Source organism: Sparus aurata, chromosome 4, assembly GCF_900880675.1.
Source record: "Sparus aurata chromosome 4, fSpaAur1.1, whole genome shotgun sequence".
Classification (NCBI taxonomy): Eukaryota; Metazoa; Chordata; class Actinopteri; order Spariformes; family Sparidae; genus Sparus; species Sparus aurata.
The window spans coordinates 18,567,509-18,587,325 of record NC_044190.1 but is presented as its reverse complement, the minus strand read 5'-3'; the positions used below and the strand labels follow the sequence as shown (position 1 = coordinate 18,587,325).

The 19,817-nt window shown below is 42.8% G+C and overlaps 1 protein-coding gene across 11 annotated transcripts in view; it reads right to left on the bottom strand.

The window, feature by feature from the left end:
• Positions 1 to 19,817, bottom strand: part of baz2ba (bromodomain adjacent to zinc finger domain, 2Ba) — a 69,876-nt gene that overhangs the window by 38,002 nt on the left and 12,057 nt on the right. For all 11 annotated transcript variants that reach the window (XM_030413386.1, XM_030413375.1, XM_030413380.1 and 8 more), the window contains exon 2: positions 18,293 to 18,335. The gene's annotated coding sequence lies outside the window, so the exon portion shown is untranslated. The remainder of the gene's footprint in view (positions 1 to 18,292; positions 18,336 to 19,817) is intronic.

The following is a 19,817-nucleotide window of genomic DNA, read 5'->3' as shown; positions in this document are numbered from 1 at the left end:
AGGTCTGCATAAGTGCCTCGAAAACTGACAAAGGATAGAGCCAAGGCCTGAAAGGAGTACAAAGAGACAGCATGCCCCAGAGTGGCCTGTCTAGGTGACAACAACTAGAGTGACTCAGACCCCTCCCTCGGCTCTACTCCTGCCCAGTGACAGATGGCAGAGCAGGGCATGTAGGGGATGGGCACCATCTCTCACCCCGCCTCAGCTAGCCTTGGCAGCGGTGCTGGCCACAGGTCTTATTACAGCCACACCACTGCCTGCCTGCCTGCCTCCATGTAACACTGGAGCTTACCACGCTAGAGCTGCTTACTGCCTGCCAGGGAAAAAAGGTAATGATATGGTCCTGTGTGTCGCGAATGGTGGAGCATGGCGGTAGCATTGAAGAGTTTCCAGCCTCAGTATTCCTGGCTTTTAAAAAAAAAACACATGCGTATCCATGTCGCTGTAAGAGGCTTTAGATAAAATATAAAACCAAATGGCATGCCACACGCATTCTGTATATTTTTGAAATGACAAGAAATCAGCTCTTGCCAAATGGCTTTATTTGCCTTTTCAAGCATACTGTAGATGCCAAAGGCTGGAATCAACACCCCTACTCACCATCCGTCTCTGCTGGGTTCCCAGTGACAATAATGTGATTTTGGGACATGGTGATGACTCGGTGGAGAGGAATAGGATAGGCTTGTCACTTGTGTTTGATGTCAAACCTATGTGTGACAGAATAGTGTTACTCAGCTCAACCAGACATAGCACTACTCCCATTTCCTGGCCATAAATAGAAGAGAATGAGCCGGTAGTGAGTGTGTGTCTGTGTTGTGCGTGTGTTTGAGAAAGACTATCTGTGCGTGTGTGTATCTGTGCGCACACAAGCACACCCATATGCGCCATTCTGAGTATCATAAAGTAAGCTCAATAAGAAAATTCCCATCTCTTATGCTCATTCGCATCTGCATCCAGCCAAAGCTAATTATTCTCCCCATGGTAACCTAGCAGGGTCTTCACATCAAAAAACCAGAAGTGTGCATCAGGCAATCATCCCTGATGAATCTGCCCTTCTCCCTCTGCTAGCCACTCACACTCATCTGCCAGTCTCACTGCTCATTACAGTTTTTCTGCAGACTGAACCAGATCTGCTCGCCACTGGCTGCATGTGTCTACAAGAGTCCATAATGACTTTGGAGCAGCTTGGAAGCGCAGAATAACACCATCTGAATGCCTCAGAGAATACACACATACATTCATGTGCGCACAAACACTCGCCCCATGCATTGGAGGCAAGGTGAGTGGTAAATCAATGCCTGTTGAGGTTATTTACCATTTAAATTACAGAGTGCAGTACTTTACATTTGCTCCACTCCGATTTTCAGAACCGAGCATCACTGCATGAAACTCAGTGCAAAGAACAAACCTGATGATTTGTAAAAAATGCACCCTGAGGCCTCAAACGTTGAGCTTGGATACTAGGTGTGCAACTCGCTTCACAAAATACATCCCACATATTAAACACAGTTGCTAAAATTCTCCAGTATTTAACAAGACACTTGCAGACGTTTGCAAAATCCCGCAGAACTAAATCAACTTCAAATGCATTTTTTATTGTGTCTTGTAATTTCCAGTGACAGTAAAACCAGTACTTCTGTGATTTGAGCAGTGCAGGCAAGCTACAGCAAACAAATGCTTTAAAGCAACAATCACTTTATGTGTTTGAGCTGTTTTGGTTTAGAGCTGCAATGATTAGAAGATTAATCGATTGGTTCGATAGTAGATGTTTCAATGTCAAACACTTGCTGGTTGGAGCTTCTTAAATGTAAGAGGTTGCTGCTTTTCTTTTTATGTGCATAATACTAAAGGGAGAGTCTTTCGGTTTTGGACTAAAGTGACTGAGACCAGAAAATCCAAAATATTAAAATATTGTGTTTTAAAAGATGTACTATCTTATTTACATTGTGTGATTTCTGAGCTCATATCGAAAGCAGTCATATAACATTTCACAAACTTTCTGATACGGATTATCACTGCTGAGAGTGATTTCCTGTTTAAATCTGAATAAGATATCCCTCATTCTGCGAGCTGCACATATTGAAATAAATGCAGGAAATACAAAAATACATAAAACTGAATAACAGGAAATAGCATCAGTTATCAGGGAATATCAAGGAAAGGAGGGGGGGGAGTGAGGGGAAGGGAGGAGGGAGAATGAGCGCAGTACTCCAGATATGCATAATGCAAATGACATGCATGTCAAATGGCAAAACAAACTGACAGTGACAGAACAATGGAATAGCCAGAGAGCGGCAAGCCTTGCTTGAGCAGTTGTTGGAGCCCCTTCTGTCCATTTCCATGGGAAGAAACCATTTAGAGTCAGTTCTGTTCTGCTGGAACTTTACTTGTAGGAGATAGGTGAGATCACTGTGTTAATGTGACAGAATTCAGATAAGTGGTGTGATGGCAGAAATAGCTTATTCATGACTACCAGTAACAAGAGCCTGGATGAATACTGGCCCTGGTGCATGTGTTGTCTGGAAGAATAGGTTGAACAGTCACAGAGCTCAATTTTTACTGCTCCCTCAACCACACAGAGCTTCAATAGTCATGTTTCTTCTTCGCTGGATAAACTGCCACTTGTCTAGAGAGGTGCACTGTAGAGATATGCGATTGCTAGTTGTCAACTAGTAAATTAACCGGCAACATGATTGAAAATCAGTTTAAACTGTCGTTTAAATTATCAGCTTTAAATATTTTTGAAGAAAGAAAAGTTCAAATTCTCTGATTCCAGCCTTTTAAATGCCATTTTTCTCTGGTTTCTTCACTCTTCTCTGTGAGCAAACTAGATATATTAAGGTGTGGACAAAACAAAACATGTTTTGTCATATTTTTACTTTAATAGATCAGAACAATTAATCTGTTTACAAATGTAACCTCTGCAAAATAACACAGTGGGTTAACTACCTATTATGAACACCTTTACAGAGGGCAGGCTTTGTTTACAAACATATGTGACAAAAATGACAAAAAGAACAGCTTCTCATACAACAATGAATGATAAGTCGATCAAACCATAACTTATCAGCATTTACTTTGGTAACTGAAAGATGTTGTGAGCTAGATTTCAAGCAAGAAAGCCATCATGACTTTGCTCCAGCGTTGCTTTGTTTTACATTATTAAGCATATTACGCTCAATATCTCCAGGGCGCACTGGTTGCCCACCTAGGTAGAGTTTGATTTCAGCTCAATGCCCTTTGCTGCATGTCATCCCCTCTCACTCTCACTCTCTCACTTCTTTCCTGCCTTTTCTATTTTTTCTACAGGAATGCCAAATACATTCGTTCATAATAACCGTCATTAGATTTTGAGTTAATTATGCGTCAGTTGATAGTTATTTCCCTGTTAACAAACAATGAAATGCTTTAACATTTATTAAGAAATTATTTCCTATAAAGTTGTGACTGAGGATTATAACACTTAATACACTAACCATAATACATGGTTCATTAACACTGTTTAGTTCATTTATAGACAGTACCGTTATAAAGTTGCAAGAGATGTTTGCAAACATTCACAATTACTTAATAAATGTTTTATAAAGCATTTCATTGTTTGTAAAAAGCGAAACGAAGATGTAAATCATATTAATGATTGTTATTATTATGTGTAAACATAATCTGTCATCTTGCAATTACAGGCATCACTTTCTGACATTTTATAGATTAAATGCTTAATCAGGAAAATAACTTTCAGATTAATCGTAAATACAAAACTGCAGCTCCAGCCCTAATATCAACCATGAAATGTCCAAAGGCCTTGGCTAATTATCAGTAAGTTAATGTAAAACAACACCCTTACACATGATCTTGAAATTGATGATTTTCTTTGTGGTTTTTTTTGCAATACCCAATATCACAGCAAAGCCTGAAATTAACACCATACACAGTTTAGGCACAGTCATGTCTTTACAGTTGTACTAAACACATATAAAATGCAAATGTTTTTTTTAGTTCTTATAACTTGCATAAAACAGCTGCTGAAAGAAATGGCTGCTCACATCTGTGACCTCCCACCTTCACACCTTTCCAGCCTCTCCTCTTTTGCTCTGCTTTTTACCCTTTCTAGTCTTTTGTTGGAATCATCATTAATAACACCGTCACCATAATGGCTTCATTATAGGAGCCCGGCTCTCTGTTCCAGTGCAAACAGACAACTGCTAAATGAAGGTAAACATGTGCGTAACATCAGCTGCTGGTAAACAAAAAATATGTTCAATGGCACATAATCCAAAGTGTTACATGTCTGTACGAATACTTAAATCAATCAAATGAAGGTTTTAAAAGCTATTGAGCGGTTTCACAGGAACGACCTGGCAAAGTGACGAGAGAAAATCCACCAGCAATAAACTCAATATGTCAATCACTTGTATTCCTCTGTTCAAACGGCTGCTTTACTTAATGTTAAACATGTGAAAATGACTGGCTGGAAGAGAATAGTGTTGTATTGACAGAGAGGGAGGCAAAGCAGCGGGCAGTCAGCCACTCTGTTCTGCTTCACTGCAACATGGGAGGGAGGCCAGCGTGGACACACACACACACACACACACACACACACACACACACACACACAGATGTAAAACACACATACAGGCATGTACACACGGGCAAGCACACACTTGCACAAATGCACACACGCTGATTCTCTCTCTTCCTCTCACGCTCCCTCTCTCTCTAACACACACACGAGCGCACTTGCTCACACACATACACACACACACACACACACAGTGCAGCAGGTGAGGTGCCAGCACATCACAGCGCTGCCATTTTTCAGTGTCTTGCTCAGGGAGAAGCGCTCTGACATTTTATGAAGCACTCTGCAGAAATCAGCAGCTTGTAATGGCGGCTGGACTGTCACTCCTTTCCACTCTTCACACTCCCTCTATCTCCCTCCCTCACACTGCTTTTAAGATACAATCTCTCGTGATTAGCATAATCTAATCAATTTTACAAAATTGGCTTTTAATTACAAAGAACAATCTCTTCTTCTTAGTCTGTGTTAAAGCTTTAAATGTCTTTAATTTTTGAAAAAAATAGCAAACTGAGGCGAGAAGTAAAACACTGGTGAGAGGTTAGAAAATGCCAATCTGCCTCAAGAGAGAGAATTGAATGAGATTAATGGTATAGATGGCATGAAAATCATAGTTTAAATTGCAGGTTTTTCTGAAAGAATATTTTCTTTCTGATTTGACATTATGAATCAGCAATCTAGTAAATGCTCGACACTTTTTTTATGCATGAAAGCTGTCATTTTCTCACACCTTTATTTAAACCTTGGAATCATGGTGGCTGATTTTACTTACTGGATAGGCCTATTAATTAGAAACCCAGCTGTTAAATATGTCCTCCGCACAGAAAAACAGGGATCTATATCCATGATTAACTCTCAGGCATGTTGTTGTGCCTGACAAGCTCTCTGTTGAGCAATGATTAACAGCTAGTGACTCTACAAACCACTGCTAGCACATTAACACAATGTTTAGATTAGCCAGCCTCTCACTGAAGCCATTACTGCTGGAGCTAAGCTAACAGTCGTCTTCGGGAACCAGGCAGCCGACAGCCTGTGGCCCGACAATTTACAACGATGACAGAGCTTGGCAACCATGCTCTAAACTTTTCCCCCAAAGTTTGACTCAGGGCCGGTACATTTTAGAGTAACTCAGAATAGTATGCCCACAGGAAAAAATGTGATTCAACTTGAAATATGTGGGAAGTGTCGAGGCCAAATCTCTGAGTGTAGGCTACGCTATAAACCTTAAACTAAGCCGATTTCATTAATGTGACATTAGCATTTGTAATGAGAAAAGGGGAAAAAACCCTTGGGACATCTTTGTACTGATACAAAAAAAAAACACACATAAACATGCACGCGCATGCCCACGCACTCAGAGACAGATTCACAAATACACGCAAACATAAACACACACAAGCACATAAGGCGGAATATCAGGCACTGATTTACATCCATATTACACAAGAATGACAAAATGCCGCCAAAACACAAAAGAGAGAAAATAGTATTTGCGTAGGTTTTAAAATGAAATATCTCAGCTTAGTCTCTGTAAACTATCTGTAACAGTTAGTAAATCTGTTCAACCTTTACTGATGAACTGAGCAGACAAATAAAGCCTGGCATTCACTCCCACTCTGCCGCTGCAGACAGAGAGTAGGGGAGGAAGACAGTGTCAAGAGCTAATCTTCAACTATCTCATCACTTTAAAAAAAAAAAAAACTTGCCAATACACGTCCGTGGTACTCCACGACTCAGCGCTCAGGCGATGTGTGACGACACTCCTTGTTTCTTCTTCAACAAAACAATTGCTTATATTAAGCTGACCTGTCCCTTTTTCAGACCCCACAGCAGTCCTGGCAAGCATCTACATGTTGATTTGTTGGGTAAGTGACTGTAAGGTTTTCATTAAGTCTATATCGAGCTGCACATTTCCAAATTGAACAAAGTGGCATTAGGGCCTGACCAATGGCTTGATTACTTTAACTGCTGTTTGTGTGAGTCATTGAAATTAGGACCTGAAGATAAAGCTGAAAGGTTGGATTTTAACTAACGGTGAGATAACATCATATAATGGTACTGACAGACGAATGTGCTACATATGTGTTTCTAGGTTAAGATGATACAAACCTACACAGTTCCAGTTATTAAAGGTCCAGTGTGTAGGACAAAGGGGCAGAAATTGAATTTAATATTCCTTATGTGTAATGTTTTCACTGGTGCGTAATCACCTGAAACTAATTGACATACACCGTTATCGTGATGTGTAAATGTAAACAGTATACAAAGTCCTACAAGGTGATGGTTTGAATATGTCATCTTAGATTTATGCTTTTTAAGAAGTCACATTAAGATTTATATTTGTATTTGAACGCATTCAATGTTAAACAACAAACAACAAAACAAAACCATGACAGCAGTGACTGATCACAAAAAGGAAAATGTGCTGCAGAACAACTTCAGATGAGCGATGTAACTGGGTGAAGGTGATGATGATAACAGTGATCTAAATCCATTTTAACTGGGACCAGCAGTAGTGAATCACTTCTTCAGTTTATAGTTTGGCCATTTATAAATGTGTCTCAATGCCATATCATAACAATCAACTAGCAAATTGTATAATTTGGTTCCGGTTTTGTATCCAAAAGATTTTTCTCATCTAGTCTCTGAGCACTTAGATGCTTACTGACTTCATTGACACGAAGCTTTGTAATGATGTTTGCTTCCCCACATAATGAAAGTGGTCTATAATCACAGACTAAACACTGCTTTGTGTGGATTTACAAGACAACAAAACTTATGACATAAAACGTCTTTTGGAGTGAGTGACATGTAGCAAAGATCCCCAATCAGAATTAGACCAGACCATGTTGTGAATACTTTGTCTGGGTCATCTGGACACCTCATATGAAACATATTTCCCTCATAAACCTGTAACTGCGTTAATAAAATCTAATTTTGAAAGTGTTTTTTTTCAGTTTTTATGACAGTGTTGCAATTGTTATGTCACCTGCCAAAATGCTGGCAAGGATGAAACTAGAGCACAGACACTTTCACACATGTGTTTCCAAATATTTAGGCAGTAAATTAAAGCATAACGTCAATTCAGCATGCATCAGAAATGATAAACTGTCCACTATTGATCAGTTTAACTTTGAGCTCCTCTAATCCATGCAGTTGTTATTTGTTGAACAGGCTTTTTGGACTTTGAGAGTGCAAGAAATATAGGTATATATAGAAATAAAAGGTATGGAAATGAGTTGAATTGAAAAAAATAACACTTGTGTTACCCTATGATGTTAAACATGCTTTTTAATGGTGAAAGATCTTTGCCAACTAACTGTAATTTGTGAAAATTTAATAAGTGCTACAAAAATGGCAAGAAACGTAATCATATGATACAAATCCAAGACCAATGTTTTAGAGAGAGAGGCTTAAATTGAGACAGAGTCATGGAAACCCACAATTCAGCGAGCTGAGATTAAGACCAGAGCTGTACAACATGGTGGTCACCGCAGTTTGCCTCAAGGCATGCATAAAGTTACTTTCACACAATTTGTTCTTTCTTTCTGCTCTGCTATTGTGACTTCTGATTCAATACACTTCTGAAAAAAGCTGGTCCCAAAACATCCTGTGAAAACTCCACTGTCCAGTTTTGTTCTGTGTTCATGTCTCCCTCTTCATCATTGTCAAATGACAAAATAGGGGCAGGAAATCAGAAAACTTCAATTTAAATAATTAACATTAATGAGAAATTAGTTTCATCTCCGTAGCTCAATGTGTAATAAAATATGATACTTTTGCCCTTACATGCAGAATATAAAGATAATAAATGGGTGTCATAATGGGAAACAGCTTCACTCTACCATTTTGCCAGTATCACCTTTCTGCTGCTCTATCCAGGACACTTTTTCTCCCCCCTGGGGGCAAATGTAGAAGACCCTTTTAAAAGTCCAGCTGTGCCTTTAAAAGAGTTGGTCACGCCAGCTATGGGGTGCTTTGAAATGCTGTGCAGAATATCCACAAAATAGAACTCCTTTTTTTTCCTGTGACATGGCCCTATTTCCTGTGTCACCACACTTCCCCTGCATGATTTCATAGAAAAAGTCAAAATATTTGAGCCTCCATTGTTGACTGTGTGAAACCCAGCCTTGACATTACTGCTTTGCAATCACACTCACACAGGTGGATACACACGTGACAAAACACACACACACACACACACACACACACACACACACACATACAGAGTTAGACTGAGTGTCACCAATGTGTTACACTATCTTTTCAAGTGAAACTATATCCACTGGCCCATCCTCTGGATCCTTACACTTCCTCATAGGTGAACCAATCACAAAGCGTGCCATCAGGCCCCTTCTGTTACCTGATATCATTTAAGGAGGAGCCAAGCTGGGAAAAGAATAATAGCTCTGGCTTGATGTGAATGTATGCTTGTGTCTGGTGTGTGTATCTGTGCATATGTCACGATTTCTTGTGTGGCAAGGATGAAACCAAAGCTGCCTGGGCCTGTTGTTGATAGCCGTGTCTCACCCACTCACTGCCCCAGAGGGAGTCAGGACCAAGACCACTGCTCAGGGTCTGTCTGTTCACACACATGAAACACGGGCTTGGATTACACAGGGCTCAAATATGACTCATCCCAACGAGAGGGGGTGGAGGAAGGCCCTGTCTGTTGTTTTGTACAAATGCGCGCGCACACACACACACACACACACACACACACACACACACGCTGCACGCAATGATAGCTACATCACAGGCTCAGAGAGAGGACCTTGTGGTTCCACACACCTGCCAAAGACAGATGTTAAGAATAAATCAGAGAGAAGCTTACACTGAAGAGAAGCTCCACACTGCTGTATCTCCACTAACTCACTACACAGTACACTTACTGGAGAGCAAACAGCTGCACATGACAACACACACACCAGTGAAATGAATGTAACAATAGCATGCATGCACCTGACATGCATACAGAAAGGGAGTACTTTCCAGTTTCCGTCTCACAGGCTCCACTTGCAGTTTTGTGTTTTTAGCTCTGTTCCGTTGCTGTGTAACCAACTCCTCAGGAGCTGAGGGTTTTTAAGTGCAATTGTTCAGGAAGAAGCCGAAATCCTCAAACGACAGACAAACAAGTCACAACACGGCTGAAAGCAGTGTGGGCGGTTAGGAGAGGAAGCTCTTTTTTCCGCTGCTGACTAGGTGAATTTCATGATTTCTTCATTTAAATATAGCTGCAATGGGTTGTGGAGGATCAACACACTCACAAAGCCTGCTCTTTAAGTAGATGTGTTGCACAATAATATACTCAAAAAGCTATTTTAGGGGACTGTGACCTCTAAAAGCACAATTCAAACACCAACGCAACATCATCCTACATCCTGTCAGTCAGTGTGGCACACTTCCTGGTTCCAGAAAACTCAGATGCATCCACACAACACACACATCTTTTGTCTACGCTGGCAGCCGTGTCTATGGGCATCTTTTGTCACTTGTGGGTTGTTTTTAGCCTTTGTCATCTAACAGGCTGAGAGAGGCAAAGTGGTCTGTGAAATGGTGCGTGTGTGTGTACGGTGTGCATGTGAGGCGTGTGTATGAGTCATAAACAGACACCCTTCACGCTTTGTGGCCCAGAAACAGGATAAAACAGTAAGTTAACCAGCAGTGCAATGACATTATCTCTTCTTTGCTGTCCTGGAATGCCAGCCTGCTGTGAAACTCCGAGTATGTGACGTCCTGTCACACCACCTAATGTGTCTATGTGTATATGTGTGCGTGTGTGTGTGCTAACTCAGGAAAGGAGTGAGTGCGGGTGCTTAGCTTTGTCTTCCTGCATTGAAGGCACAAAGCCAAGTGTGAATGTTTATGTCTTACAACTTGATATGTCTTCAAATACTAGAGACCTTGAGGCTCACAAGGACTATGAAATTATGTTGTCCAAATCCAAAGAGCCAATCAAAAATGCAGCAAACAAACAGCTTTGAAATGAAAATCTGCAACAGAAACATGACGAATATGTTGACAAAGAGTGTCGGCATATTTATCTATTGTCTTTTTTTAAATCTTTGATACAAGAAAGTTTGCTCCCGTCTGTGCTCACACTCACCGGGCAAAATAAAGCCCAACTCTGGCCCTTGTGATGTCGATGAGTCTAACATCCATGACTCAAGAGGTCAGGCAGCCCATCCATGCTGAGCATTAGGGGTTAAGGGGATGAAACCAAGTGTGAAATGTGAGAAGACAAGCCAACATGGTTTCTCAGGCAACAAATAGAAAGGCGACAAACATATCTCTGTGACTGTGAGGAACGTGAGGTATGTTAGGAAGAAAGGCCGTCATGTCACCCATGATTCATACCAGAGCAAGATGGAAAAGGAATTAGAGTGGCTTTTTGAACTGACTGAGTTTAGACATGTTAATCAGTAATAGCCTGTTGTACTTCAGACGGGAGGAGTGTGAGCGCATTGGTGTGTGTGTGTGTGTGTGTGTGTGTGTGTGTGTGTGTGTGTGTGTGTGTGTGTGTGTGTGTGTGTGTGTGTGTGTGTTTGTGTGAGAGTCTGGCAAGTCCAATGCCACTTGGATTTGAGCTGGTTGAGGCAACAGAAAGCTCCAGACCAAGAGATAATCCATCTGGACTGTTTCCTTACAAAACATATGGAAAAATGCAGAAGCTTTTTTTTTTTCTTTTCCGCCCACAATAGCTATTAATATCTCACACCGAACATTTGCTCATGTCCCACTAAGGACTGGAATTCCTGCTGAAACACAGTCATCTCAGAAGATTAGAAAGAGGCAGATATGCTTTTTCAAGCACTCTCCATATGTATTCTCTGTGTGTACGGATGAGCATATCGTCGCATAAACACATATAGTCACTAATGGCTTTGCACTCATCTTTCTCTCTCTCTCTCTTCCTCTCTCTTGCTCTCGCTCTCTCACACACACACACACACACAGATTTAGGTAAATTGAAGTGACGTAATCTGAACCCTCAGACACGACACGACTTATTCCGCTCAAGTCATTTAAACAAAGATAGCCTTTTCTTTGCCGCTTTGGAAATAATTTACTCTTATATCAACAAGGACACCTAAACAATCACAACAGCTACCTGACAGGAATTGTTCACACCAGTGCCAAAAACCTGTGTTAAAATGACAGCGCTGTAAATTGTTTTAATTATAGCCGACACAGATAACAGCCTGTGGAAACATCAACCTTTTCTTCAAGCCCTCTACAAGATCCAAACGTACAGTATTCCCTGGAAAACGCCATTTGTTGTGTGTGTGTGTGAGGCTCAGTGTGTGTGTGTGTGTGCACGCGCGTGTGAATACAATATTCATTTTGCTGCAGGAGGACAATCTATGCATAACAATGAGAGGCGCTAATGAAATCAGCCATCAACCTGCGATACATACATATTAAAGCAGGACCTCAGAGTGTCATTCGCTTAGTGCATCATTTGTTCCCACTCGTTTTTTTCCTCTCTGCCACCTGACCTTTAGAGTATGTACCCCCTCCTTCACTTCTCCATGCTAAAAATAGGAAGTGTACCTGCAGTACTGTGGCATTATGCATACATGCGTGTGTGTACGCAACTTCGCACAGATATGACAATACATTTCAGGATTGATTCATGCCCTTAAGAGCAGGAAAAATACACTCTCTCGAGAGACTTAAATATGACAACACATGTTTGATTATCCAGAGTTTAGGTATCTAACTCTCACCTTTTTAACAGATGACATTCAGCATCACAAACCATAACCACTGTCAGAGCTATACCTTCAGTATAATGTCATATCATCCCAGCTGCCAGGGAGCGACGCTCCTCCCTTCCCTCTAAACATGCTTCACAGCTCTGGTCTCTCTTTCTCTCCCTCTCTCTCCCTAACCCCCACCCCCACACTGGCAGGGAAATGGATCCCTCCACCTGACAGTGGCCATTTTGAGCCTTCTCTCTCCTCTCTACTCCTGCTTCCTGGTAAACAATGGGAGAGGGATAATTGATCAAACAGCCAGGGAACCCTCCGAGCAGGGGAAGGTCACCGCCCGCCAGCCCAGCTCACTAAGGAGGGGAGGAGCAGAGAGAGTGAGCAAGAGGGGGATGTATGTGTGTCAATATGAGTGTGTGTATGTGTTTGTGTGTTTGTGTGCGTGTGTTCATGCATGTATTGCATGTATGCATGTGTGAGAGTGTGTGTCACCAACTGTGCAAAAAAAAAGACAGAGGTAGAGACGGACAGAAAGTGGTATGTGTATAAGAGTGTGTGTGTTTGTGTGTGTGTGTGTGTGTGTGTATAGGGGGGGGGGTCTCTCTGACGCTCTTGAGCTGCCATTTTTCTTCCCTGACAAAGACTCCATCTGCCACAGAGCCATTTGCTGCCTCCCGAGTCGGCAGAGCATTCTGCACGCCGTGTTCACCTTGATGTCACCTCTACACAGCTCACGCCTTGCTGACGCTGTACACACACACACAGACACACACACACACACACACACGCATACACACTCACACACACTCTCAAGCGCACAGCAACACATTCCTTTTCCTCCCGTATACGCATATATTCTCATTGTCTGCCACTCACAAACAAACACACACTTTCAGTTACTGTCATGCTATCTTTGCACTTTCTCTCTCGCTCTCATACATACACACACATACACATATACTGAGTGTGTATGCATCTAGGCAGCGGCCCTCCCTCTCCTCTGCATGGCTGATATCACTGTGCAACCATCAGCGCTGTGCATTGTGGGAGTGTCTGTTGGGGCAGAGAGACGCGACAGGGGCTGAGGGATTCACACGCCTCTGAAAGACAGCCAGAGGGAGGGGGGCAGGAGGGGAGGGAGGCAGAGAAAGAGAGAGAGAGAGAGATACGGAGGGGGCCGGTAACTGGAAATGAGAGATGGCATTTTAAAGAGGAAGCTGAATTTCACCTGCAATTACCGTAGCTCCGGGGCACATGGCTCGGTTAAGAGACATTTCATTCCAAAGCCACCGCGTATAGCTGCCGCACTGAGCCCTGAGAGGCGCATAAAGAAGGAGCGAGAGAGAAAATAGAGCAGTGGAAAACTCTCCTCTGCCCAAGATGGCCCTCAGCAGATGCAGTGATGAAAGAGAGGAGGCAGCCAGGGATGTAACTGGTAAATGAAACCCAGCAGAAAAGGCTGGAAAGGAGAGAAGAGGAGAAAAGAGGGGAGGAAAGGAAACGAGGAACGATAAAGTGACAGAAAAAAAGACAGGAAAGAAAAGGGGGTATCTCGTTCAGCAGGCCCCAACTCGGCCATCTGCACACCAGACCAGACAGCTGAACTGGGCCTCAGAGAGCACACAAACACATGCACACACACACATTGAACAAAGAGCAAATGAAATCCAATAAACACAGCTACTCACACTCTTACAGTTAAGTACAGGGAAAGCTGGGGGTGTTTAATGATTAATATAATTCTTAGTATTCGTTCTCCTCTTTCGATGAAACCTTGCTCTCTTTCCCTCCCTCTCTCTGTCTCTTTCTTTCACTCTCTCAGAACTCCAAATGGAGCCGTAATGGTTTCCCCGAGGCTCAATGTCCAGGCTAGTTTCACCAGGAACACTGCTGTGTTTCATAGGAGAAGTGTGACTGCACAAATACAGTAATGAGCCCTCGCTGGGATCTGGGGGCCTCCTGGCACTGCTAATGGCTCCTCTGGACTGCAGCTGTATCCAGGTTACAACCTGGCCTGGCCGGCAGGCCCAGAAGGGACAAACTATTCGCAGCCACAGGCACATGTTGTAGTCAAAAAAACAGAACCATAGTGGATTATGTGTTTAGTGTGTGGGTGTTTGAAGTGAAGAAGGAGGAAAGAAGAGCTGGGGAAGGGGGTTTGGGGGCAGGAAGCTGTAGAGGATGTCAGAAGACAAGCGGCCACAGTGGAGACAGAGAGCAAAGCATAAAGACAGTTGAAGATATGTGGTTTGGCCATAAACCAGCAGATAGACCCAATAAACCTGGAGGCTCTCATAGGGCAACAGCTGGCATCGGGTGAGCGTGGATTGTGCTTGTGTGTGTGTGTGTGAGTGAGAGAGAGTGTCTGTGTGTGTGTGTGTGTGTGTGTGTGTGTGGTCTGCTTAATTATCTCTATAAAAGATAAACTTACATGCATGTTCAAACTAAGAACAGAAAATAATAGTCTATATTTTACCGCATACAAGCTGGTTTTAACCTTTGAGCTCAATAAACTATGTGACAGATTCATTATTACAAATGTATGTTGAGTAGCCAACTTTATTGATCACATCACATGATCACGAAATCCCACGTTTCTTAAGACATCATCAATTCTGTATTTCATAATTGGTAGGTTGATAGGTAAGTGCAAGTGAGGGCAAAGGCTTGGTCATCTCTTGTTTTCAAACCTAGCAGGGAAACAGGCATTAGGGCTGAGTCCAGGGAGCTCAAATTGCAATCCTGTTTGTGTGGGGGCTAAAAGGTTTGTGATGTATGGGGTTTGAAGGTCCACTCCTAATGTTTCATAAATTACTGGCATGCAATTATGTTACATTATGACACCCAAAACTCAGCATTGTGTGTCCAACATCTCCCCTCTACTACAACAAACACATTAACACACACTCACACACACAGCCTGCTCCCATTGTTGCCCTCTCTGGGAAAGCTCACAGCTTGGGTTCTTTAGCTCCTGTTTTGTCTGGCCCTCCATTCAAAATGGCCCCCCTCATGACCATGCACATTATCGTCCGGGCAGGCAGCCCCCGAGTGGACTGAGGCTCCCTGGGTGCGAGCAGTGATTCATGGCACAAGGGTCTGTAAAAGAGCAGCCTCGCCCCACGCTGAAGCCCTTCATAGGGACAAGGAGAGCAGGGGCTGTTTGGCAATGGGGGTGAATCAAAAGTCTGGTTAGAGGACTGAACCCTGTTGAGACCATGCGGGCTGAGGCAGAGGGGGAATGGTCAGTGTTTTTGTGTGCGTGCGTGCGTGCGTGCGTGCGTGCGTGCGTGCGTGCGTGTGTGTGTGTGCGTGTGTGTGCGCGCGTGTGTGTGTGTGTGGAGAAAGAGCGGGAGCCAGAGTGAAGGAGACAGAAGAGAGACATGGATGGGTAAGCCCCAAACTAATGCTGGAGTGTGTCTGTTGAATCTACACTGCTCCCTATCCCGAGGACAATCTCGCAGCAGCTTTTTAACAATCTTAGCTCCGAGGCAAGTACAAAGTACTGAATGTTTAGGCGTTATCTCTAACACTTCCCCGATCTAACAGAGCACCAGTTTAAAGGGCACTGGGAAAAAGACGCTGTTGGAAACAAAGAGGGCTCATGAATAAGAGCTGAAAAATGATAGTAGTTGCTGGGATTGATGAAACCCTATTCAGGTTTTTGTGACAGGCAGAGAGGCACACAAATTCTTTCCCCTCAGGCTAGAAGGTGTAATTTCCCCTTCCACTGTCACAAGAGCCATGTAAAAAATTATCTGTAGCTCAATGACTGGCTGCTTCAAAGTCATTTGTAATGTACAACATGTATGCACAAATCTATCTATCTATCTATCTATCTATCTATCTATCTATCCTTCTTGCGGATTGAAACGCTCAGAATAGTAACACTGGCATGCTTCTCCATTGTAACACACGGTGGGATGCGGATGGAAATGCTGGCCCCATAGGACACACACACACACACACACACACACACACACACACACACACACTTACACACACGCGCACATAAAGAGCGGACTGCTGTGGGGCTGACGCAAGACTATCTCTGTCTCACGTGTCTCTCCCCTACGGCCGCCCGCTGCTCCTGACCTTCGAGATGTTTTTCTCTCTCCTTCTCCCTCTCCCTTTATTCCTCTCTATTTCACACTCGGTACAACACACACAGATACACACCCTCACTCACACATACACACACACATTCTTTTCTGCACACCTCCCAGCCACTCAGTATTTTGTCATTAAAAGGCATTGCATTTCAAGCTTGGATCAAGCAGATGGGGCTGCGTAAGCATTGCTGCTCCTTCGCGCAGCACCTTGGCTTAAGTACAGATAGTCCACATGCATTACAGGCAGCGCTCTCCCCGGAAAAATCCATGCACACAAACACACATGTGAACACACGCCATGCACACGCACAACCTTCCTGGAACCGGAGAATCAGCCCGGTTGTGGATGGCTGATTCGCGTGTGTACTGTGTAGCTCTGTGGTGTAATGCTGATCTGATGTAGTTGAATACCTTGAAGACATGCTCTACAAAGTAAGAGCGCTAAGCAGCAGGCAGAGGTATCATCTCCCAGTTAGTCGTTCTTATCCTTGTATATTTTTTAAATTCTTTTCTGGAGACCAGTAGTTTGTGCTCTAGTGGCAAAACATGGACAAAAATACAAGCATAAAGTTCAGTGGGTTCATAGCACACACAATTACACTGACACACACATTCACACATACGTGAATGTAATATAATTATATCTACGTGCCATTAGACACATTTCTCTGTCTTTTATTTTATTTTCTCTCACTAGTCTCAACATTTGCATATTCCTTTGGGTGTTTGAGTTGAGCAGCTCTTTCCTTTTTCCTTCTCTTGTCTTCCAAGCAACAAATGTCAGCTAATTACACCATAGCTGTTTGGATGGGCTCCATCTTTCCCTGAGCTCTGCTGTGCTTGCTCTCTATGGGGCTGCAGGAAAAGTCGGGAAGCCAAGACACTAGTCAAGAACCGCCGGCAGTGGGGGATGAGCTACAAGGCTACACCCCCGAGAAATTGATTCCCCAAGAGAGGACTCATCAATACTTATCATAAATGATACAACCAGCTCGCACCAACCTGCGGGGGATGTAATGTATCATTCACGGCCAGAGATGAAGCAGTAACGGCTAACACACAAGGCTAAAAAGGCCAGTCACAAGTGAAACAGGTATTTCCCTGCACTCTTCATTCAGTAAAAAACCTTCTTAGAAAAGATCCCATTTCATCTAGTGACACACTCACAGGCACAAGGCCATCAAGTCAGGCAGGAGAGAAAAGTGCAAGTCATTGTCTGTGTGTGGAACAACAAACTGCCACCTTGGTGTGTGTGAAATGAAGCCTTGAGGAGGCAGCCGCGCCCCTGAGTACAGCTAGCTCTCACACCAAGAGAGAGATAGTGAGAAAATGAAAGAAAGAACGACAGGAAGGGACAGAGAGAGGAAGAGATTGCGGCTGCATGTAGCAATACACATAAACAACGAAACCCTATCCATGATCCTAACCTAAAAGCACCGTAGGGCACATTTAACAACCATTTACATTCAGTGTTGGCTCTGAACAGATAGCGAACTCAAAGGATGTTTATTAGGCGCGTATGTTTCAGACAAATATTCTGATTAGAATGGGAGAAATCTAATTAATTGCTTGATTCACTGAATGAACCCCGAATTTGTAATGTAATCATAACAACTGCTTTTCAAGGGGCTCTTGTTAAATTTAATTGGGGGAGAAAAAAAAACATCCTCTTTCACTGAATGAATGAAAATCAAATTAGGCCTGAAACTGGAGGAGTCTGCAAGTTTGTTCTGGCGTGCCATGAAAAAAAAAATGCAGAAGTGGGTGACTATATATTTTAAAAAGTCATGCATCGACTGTTTTGTAACACGCCAACATATATCAGGGGCACGGGGGGGGGGGGGGGGGGGGGGGGGGGGGGGGGGCAAGAGGATCGACTGTGTACTCACTGTTAGAGATGTCTTCAGCTCTTTGACATAACTGCTGTAACACCTGGAGAAAAAGCAGAAACAAAAGATGACTGTGGTTCAGGTTAAAAATACGCTCTGAGTCATAGGTATTAAATGTTTTTTTTCCCCCAGTATGGGTTGATTTGTAAGATAATAAAATGTTTAGATTATATACAGCATTATATTAAGTCTGGAAGTGTTCCTTTTAAAAGCCCAAAGGAGATGAATAAAACTACCTCGGTATCAAAGTTCCAGTAACACAGCTTAGTATTTTAGGGTTTTCGGAAACATCAAAAAGAACATACAGTGACGTCTGAAATGCAGCCATGGCTTCACACACATGCACACACAGAGAAAGATATTCACACACACAAGAAGTCTTTTCCTCCTCGAGCCTTTTCTTGCAAAACCTGTTTGTTAGAAATGGATCTAGACACTGGAGCTTTGACTGTGTGGATATTTTCCCCAAACACAAGACAGTTCTTGTAGAGAACCAAGCCTTACCAGCGTTCTCACGCCCATCTCTCATGCATTGTCTCTGAGGCCCTCCTGTGCTCTTACAGCCTGAGCCTAATCTGAGGAGTTCACCAAAACAGACACCACCCTGCTACACACAGTATATCATACTACATATTTAACAACATTTACATAGACATTTAACATATTCTTGCACTTTCGATCCTCTAGAAGAGTTTTCAGCTACAATGCTAACACTGTCGGTCATAACCTGTGTTCGCATGATTAGATGGTATCAAAAAACAGTTCAAACAAACCTGGAGCCTCCTCACACACATGCACACAGACACAGGAAAGCAGGCTTTTGTAGACTTTTTCAGACACACACACAGACACCAACACACAGTGTTAAAGCGTGTGTGGGCAGCTATCTAACAAGGTTTTGTTGACAGTAAACACATCCATCTGGTCAACAGCAACAGAACCAAGTCTGGTGGACGCTTCATCAGCACGAGATGTGATCAACTCTTATATTTGTACTTCTTATTTTAGAGACAGGGTTCAAAAGAACATGTTTACTGCTGTTCTTTTCTTTTTCTTTTTTTTTTTCTTTAGCAATTCCTGTTAATGTCACTTGTTTTAATCGCAGCCATGGTAAAAAGGAAACTGGGTATATTTATGCTCATGAGCTCAAGTCTGTGGCAAATAATACAATGCACATCTGTCATTACAGCTTGATCTATCACTGACCAGAAATCACCTTGACTGGAGGTGTTGATAATAACCATACTCGCTGAACTGAAATGGTTCATTATCTACACTCTTACACAGACAGACACACAAATACACGCACACACACAGACTACAGACACACAAATACTTTGATAACTCATCGCAGTGATAATGATAACAGAGAGCCAGGTAGGCTGAATTCATCTTCAGCTTTTTCATAAAGGCCTATTAGTGGATGATTAAAGGATCTCTGCTCATAGGGCTTCAGCACAGAAAATGATTTGCCAGCCACAAGGCAGGTGAATTACGCTGGATAAGAAAGCCAGTGCTGTCTGCC